Genomic DNA, 6,800 nt, shown 5'->3' on the forward strand with positions numbered 1-6,800 from the left:
GGGTAGGAAGTAAGTCAGGAAAGCAGTTTTCTCTACGTCTCCCAGTTGTATCAAATTTCTAATAGTAAAGGTATGTAAAAATCTCCTACTATTGTATATTTTTCTATCTCTCATTTTAATTGTCAGTTTTCTCTGTTTCTGTTTCGACCTTTGTTACTGTATGCATACAAATTTAGAATTGTGATGTTTTCCTGTGGTTAACTCCTCTTATCATTATTAAGTGTCTTTATTGATCTCTAATAATGCTTCTTGCCCTAATGCCTGTGTTGTCTGATATTAGTGTAGTCCTACCAGCTTTCATTCATTTAGTGGTTACATAGTGTATCTTTTTCCATGCTTTTATTTTCAACCCCTCTATGGCTTTATATTTTATTTTGTAAGTCACAAAATATATTTTGTTTGTTTGCTTGTTGCTTTTTCAGTTTGATAATCCCTATCTGAATATCTTAGCGTATTTGCATTTAATGTAATTTCCAATATAGTTGGATTTATATTGATCTTTTTTCTCTATTTGATCCACCTGTTTTATGTTCCTTTTTCTCTCCTTTGATTCCTCTTCTAGATCAGTCAAATATCATTTATTCTAAATTTTCTTCTATTAAAAAGGCTGTAGAAGCTAAAGATGCTTTATATTTCACCAAAGAAGGTCTACCCTTTTTCTGTTAAGTAGACTGAGTGAGGACAGGCCAATTGCCTTAATCCAATCAGCTGATTCAAGGCTGGGCTATTGTTTTGGTAAGACTCAGTCCAAGTCTACCTCTGGTCATCCCTTTTTCTATGACATGTCTCTTTTGGACTTTGAACTAAGAATCTGATGGGTCTTTTTCTCTTCAGCATTGATTGAGTGCAGGTAATTCTGTTCTTCACAGATTTTCAGGTTAAGATTTTAGCCAGTTTGCCCCACCTAGGCTTCAGAGTTCAGGAAATGGCTTTATGAGCAAACATGCTGTATGTTTGAGACCCTTAAGTCTCCAGTGTTTTCCTCCATTTCTCACCAACCCACCCAAATCTCTGCTGGTTTCTCTGACCCCCAGAAGCAGTCTTCTGCCAGGGGCCAAGCCTGAATTCTCAGTGTCTAGCCATGTCCAGCACTGGCAACTGCCCCCTCAGAAAATATGACTTATTGAACGTACAAAGATGATTAAGACCTATTTCCTTCCCTTACAACGGTGCTTCCTAACCTTTTAAAAACCATAACACATATGGAAAATAATATTCTTTATGTGAAATTATAGTAAATAGAGGAGGGTGCTTATAGCCAGAAGTTTCTGGCCCAGAGCTCTAGCCCACATAGGTCTTGACCAGATCACTTTACGGGTTGAGAAGATCAGTATCTCCATATCTGTAACCCACTTGTGGCACTGATTGGGACCCTTTGCCTTAAGAAATGCATGCTGAGCTGGTATTTGCTTTTATGTTCCAGCCTTTCTCTTGTGAAAGACACTGTGAATTTCTTCTTATGCCCCTTGGGGGAGAACTGGTACTAACTCCAGATGCCTTTGGATCTGAGATGGTAGATGGGTAGGCCAGAATCCCTGTGCCCTTCCTCAATCAGGCTGTCTAATCCATGGCTCATCCAGACTACTTATAACCTGTTATATGGAAGCAGAAATTGGTGTATTGTTAGCCTGTTTACCACCTCAGTTTCTCCTCTGTTCTCTCTCTGCATGTTACATATATTTTTAAATATTTATTTATTTTATTTATTTGGTTGCGCTGGGTCTTAGTTGCAGCTTGCTAGCTCCTTAGTTGCAGCACGTGGGCTCCTTAGTTGTGGCAGGCGGTCTCCCTAGTTGTGCTTGTGGGTTCTTTAGTTGTGGCATGTGAACTCTTAGTTGTGGCATGCATGTGGGATCTAGTTCCCAGACCAGGGGTCGAACCCCAGGCCCCCTGCATTGGGAGTGTGAAGTCTTATCCACTGTGCCACCAGGGAAGTTCCCATATTTTTTTCTCTTCCAGAGGAACACATAGTTTACATTGTATGGTGAGCAGTGTGGTTTGGCTTTGAAATAGCGGGGGTAAAGTTATCATTTGCAATGGGAAAATGATTGAAGCAAAATAATATGTATGGTTGAGTTTTACACTTATTTGTAATTTTATTAACTTTTTAAATTCTAAGTCTGTGGATAACTTTTTTAGTATTTTACAGTTGATAAATGCAGGTTCTCTCTACAGTTCTCAGAAAACCTCTTGCTTTATTAAAAATGTAAGCTTATGTCTAGTCACAAATGTTTTATTTAATTTATAAATAATTGAACCAATAATAAATTGAGAGTTTATTGTGATAGCTGATGATGTGCAAGATTATTAGAATGTATTCACACATTAGAGTTTAATTGATTCAATGCGATGTCCTTTTATGGCTTGATAAATATGTAAAGAGAGCAATAGCCTATGATTATGGCATTAATTCCTGCTATAAGTAGATTATAATGAGACAGTAATTCACCGTAAATGCTCAGTTGGGGGTAACTGGAATGGCTAGGACAACAAGATTCCCTAAGCTGATTTACAGTCATGGGGTTGGTGCTGATGGTGGGAGCATTATAAATGATGGGCTGCTATGTGTATGTTAGTTGTGAGCATTAGCCAAGCAGAGCTATGTTTAATGAATCTAGGCCATAGGAAATAATGAAGACTTTGGCCCCCATGATAAAGCTTTATGAGGCTGCAATAACTTCCTAATAAATAGTTCAGAAATAGATTAGCAAATCCCAAATCGTTAAAGGCAAAAGGATCCAGTTACGATTCTCTATCCAACTGCTAATAATGAGGCAATTCTGTAACCATTTACTTCAGTTAATGATTTTGGGTTCCCAAGTAAAGGGAGACATTTTTACTAAAAGAAACGAATAAGTTACCTATCATATGTTATTGATTAATGGATTGATAAGAGTAAAGAATGAGGTGTATGGTAAGATGGAGCACATTTAATGTTTAATGATTATTAAGGCAATGGGAGAGAGTATAAAATGGAGTTTCTTAACCCTAGTTCCCAATTAATTTAAGTATTTGTATCTATCAGTATAAGTTTTATAGTTTTCTTCAAACTGCTTACATATATTTCTCTGTAAAATTATTTCTAAGTATTTGGAGTTTTTGTGTAGCTATTAAGAATTGTTAGCTTCTAACTACTGACGAATAGTATATACGAATACTATTAGTAATAATTTTTATATTGTTTTTAGTCACGTTACTAATTAATTCTGTTAGTTTTCCAGCTGATACTCTTGCCTTTTCTAAATAGGCAGTATAAGATTGTAATTAGCAGTATTACTATTTAACGCTGTACTTTTGTTAAGTATCATTTGTGTTTAAAATGTCTTTTTACAAATGATTTATTTATATCAGGATACAGACAAAATCCACACATTGCATTTGGTGGGCATGTCTCCTAAGTCTATAACAGTTTCCCTTCCTTTATTTTTCATTTATTTATGGAACATTTGCATTTATTTATGGAATACATTGGGTCATTTGCCCTAGAGAATTTCTTACAGTCTGTACTTGGCTGATTATATCCTCATGACATTATTTAACATGTTTCTCCATCTCCTGTCTTTCCTGTAAACCAGTAGTTAGGTCCAAAATCTTGATTGAATTCAGCTTTCAGTGTTTTTGGCAAGAACACTTCATTGGTGGTGCTGTATGCTTTCAATTGCATCACATTAGGAGCAATGTAATATCTGGTTGTCTTACTATTAACATTAAAATGGATCAGTGGATTCAGATGATGTCAGACTGATTCATTCATTAAAAAATAATTACATCAACTTTTTATCAAATGCTTTTAAGCAGCCATTGATTATCACTGACAAGTCTGTTATTTTATTAGAAAATCTTAATATGGCGATTTTCTAATTCTATTATTACTCTGCATTTATTCGTTACACCTTTTCTATTAAAAAAAAAAAAAATACTTTACCTCGTCAACTCTTTAATTATCCTGACACAGAAAGCTGAAATGCTTGATTCAATTTTTAGAATAATGAGTGAGTGCCTAGCAGCCTCCAAAAGTGACAAATAAGGTTTTGGGTTCTTCAGTATATTCTTACAGACAGATTATATATGTATATATATGTTTATTTTAACCCATTGCAGTAATTTATTTTTATTCTATTTAAGTAATGAAAGACTCTAACGCTTTCAATTTATATCTGGCCATTTCCTGTACTAGTGAGTGAGGTGTGTAGGTGTGTGTGTGTGTGTGTGTGTGTGCCTGGTTTTCATTTTTTGGCTTGTTTGTATTTTTCTTATTTCATATATGTGTTCTTAAAGATTTCCTTGCTTTCATTTTTATATTATAGTAAAAATATGGTCTTTGTAATTTCTGCTGTTGGGAATTCATTAAGTATCTTTTTTACTTCATTATTAATTTTCTAAATCTTCCTTATTTTGTCCATTTTATCTGTCATAGAGTAATGCTGATGTATATTAAAGTCTTCTATTGCATGTCTACTTCTGTCCATTTTTCCTTCTGCATGAAATATTTTTATTCTATGTAATTTAATGTTGTTATTTGGATATTATCTATGCCTGTTAAATGATGGCTAAGGCCATTCACTTTCTAATCCTTTCAGGGTAGCCACAAGGCTGATGACTTATGTCTTTATTACAAATTATACTATCTAAATAGGCTTCATTGTCTTATTTTATGCTTTTTTTGCCTTGAATTATAATTAGATGGTATAAATATGTACCTTTGCATACTTTTTTCTTCATATTTGTCTGATAAATTGTGCCTATTCCATTGGTTTTATTTTGTTTCAGTGACTTTTCATGGAAACAAGGAATTTGCTACTTTTCCCATCCTCTCCCCTTCTCAGTCCTTGATAATTTAGTCTGGGACTGTAAACTCCATTATTTATTGGTTTTATGATAGTGCAATATAAAATTACTTTAAAAATAAAACTTAATGTTGTAAAATAATTATTTAAATTATTTTTTTATCTTTAACTGACTTCATAGGGGTCCACACCTAGCCTGGAAACCCTGAGTCTCGTAATAAAAGCATGCTAATGAGACTTCAAAATTACTATGAAGAAGATGAGGAAAATGCTCTTTCCTTTTGTTAACAGGTAAACTGACATTTAGTAAGAAGGAATTTGGGGCTTCTTGATTTTTAGGATAGATTTAAAAAAAAAAAAACTAACATAAAATAACATGTAATCATTTCAGTTTTTCTGTTTGTTCTTAAGATAATTCTAGATCTAGGTTGGGCCTTACTGTTTTGAAACTTGTTATATATGAAGCTCCTTTTCAAGTTTCAGTCAAGGTAATTCTTTTTCATGACTTCTTTTTCAGTTTCTTCAGTGATTGTTGGTCTTACACAGTTTTTAACTTAATTTTATCATTAATAATTTAATTATGAAGATAATATATGTTTGTTTAAAAACAAATTCAGAGGGTACTGAAGAATATGATGTGAAAAGTATATTTCAGCTGCTTCTTATCCCAGATTCCACTCCCCAAAGTAGCCACTGATAATAGTTGCCTAATCATACTGTTTAATCTTTAAAAGATAGTCTAATTCTTTAAGTAATTTAGTCTAAGAAAGAAACAGTATCTGGTTCTTTTACAAGTAACAAAAATTAATTTTCAATACTTTTAAATTTTAGTAACTCACAAAGCTAGAGATTACTGAATAATATTTAAAATGTTTGTTAATGCTGAAATGGCTAAGTAAAAATTTGTCTGCAATTTATTTTCCTTTGTATTGAGTAAAAGCATAAGCTACCCTTTTTAAAAAGATGTTTTTCTATATTTCTAATAGGTGTAGCAAGTTTCACTATTCATGTAAAATCAGTGTAAAATTTTAGTGATTCAAGTTCTATTTAAAAATGAAAGTATGGTTTATCAGTGGCCTTTTACATGTTTTTCATCTTAATGCAATCCTGTTAAGGCCATACATTCCAGTATCCAGGTTTTAAAGTAGTTTGTATACACCCAGCAGACAAGGCCATGACTTTAATCACTTCCTCACCAGAACTTCAATTATGTGAAGCACTTTTTAATTATCCAGCTGCCCACAGTCTATTCTTAGTAAACAGCCTGACTTGTACACAGGCAGTATATTCCTCTGTGGCAAAATTAAGCTCACCACTTTGCACCCCACCCATGAAAAAGCTCTGTGAATTAAAAGCTACTAAATTAAATGTGTATTTTTAACAGCTTCAATTTTAAAGTCAATTTTGGTATGAAAGTAGAAGACATTTTTTTGAAGTACAAAAATGCTGTGTTGGCCTTTCATGGTCTTTTCAGAATGCAGTTTGTTTTTCAGGTTGTCTATTTATGAAGTTAGTTTCTTCTAACATTTTGTTTTTCTGAAGGGAATATATTTAATCATCTTGCCCTATCACTTTTATTTTTATGTTATTTAAGAAAGAAAATTCTGAACCAAAAAGAACAATTATAGAAAAAGAACTTATGTCTGAGGACAGGGCTGTAGGGTAGCAGAAAAGATTTGGAAGCCCGGGGGTGGCAGGGGAAGCATAGAGCTGAAGTGTAGCTGGGCTTAGCATTTCATGCACAGATCAAAGCCTGAAATAAAGTCCTAAAATTAAGAGAAAAGTAGACTACATAGAATTAGTGTGTTTTTTTACTTCCTAGTGATGGAAAATCTATTTTTCCCAATGAATGCAAATAGAATACAGAGTCATTTCAGGAAAAGCTTGTATAGGGTTAATGCTTATCTAACATATCCACTCAAGAAATGATTAATAAGAACCTGTTACATGTAAGGCCCTGTGCTTTTTTTATGTCATAATATAGCTCCTATAATTTTTTACCTCGTGATCTAA

General features: G+C 33.4%; 1 long non-coding RNA gene across 2 annotated transcripts in view; it reads left to right on the top strand.

The window, feature by feature from the left end:
* Positions 1 to 6,800, top strand: part of LOC125965017 (uncharacterized) — a 35,702-nt gene that overhangs the window by 8,986 nt on the left and 19,916 nt on the right. For both annotated transcript variants that reach the window (XR_007478454.1, XR_007478455.1), the window contains exon 2: positions 4,969 to 5,078. This is a non-coding gene — a long non-coding RNA (uncharacterized LOC125965017). The remainder of the gene's footprint in view (positions 1 to 4,968; positions 5,079 to 6,800) is intronic.

Source organism: Orcinus orca, chromosome 1 (assembly GCF_937001465.1).
Source record: "Orcinus orca chromosome 1, mOrcOrc1.1, whole genome shotgun sequence".
NCBI classification, from domain to species: domain Eukaryota; kingdom Metazoa; phylum Chordata; class Mammalia; order Artiodactyla; family Delphinidae; genus Orcinus; species Orcinus orca.